Below are 390 nucleotides of genomic sequence, written 5' to 3' on the forward strand. Positions count from 1 at the left end.
AAACGAAAAGAATTCCATTCAATATCTTGACTATCACTTTTATTAATATAAAATAATATAAAAGTAGGCATTTTCCCTCTCTGTGTATTTTTTACGCAATGGTTGATCGTTATTTCCCAAAGCATTTTCAAAATAGGTTTGTAAAAAGTAGTTTGGGCTCATAAATGTATTATATATATACGTATAAAACATCTAATATCGCTGTAAAAATGCCTAACAATTTCGCTCCCTTTCTGTCATCAGCAATAAGTCTAAGGGCTTTTAATGCTAAAAATCAAGTTTCAAAACCCGCACTAGGCCAGCACAGATATTCCAAAGTGTAGCTCTATATTTACAAAGCAACATAATTTTTACACGTTCTTATTTTAATAAAAAGAGACAGTTACTGTG

The sequence above is a fragment of the Tachypleus tridentatus genome, chromosome 13, assembly GCF_004210375.1.
Source record: "Tachypleus tridentatus isolate NWPU-2018 chromosome 13, ASM421037v1, whole genome shotgun sequence".
Classification (NCBI taxonomy): Eukaryota; Metazoa; Arthropoda; class Merostomata; order Xiphosura; family Limulidae; genus Tachypleus; species Tachypleus tridentatus.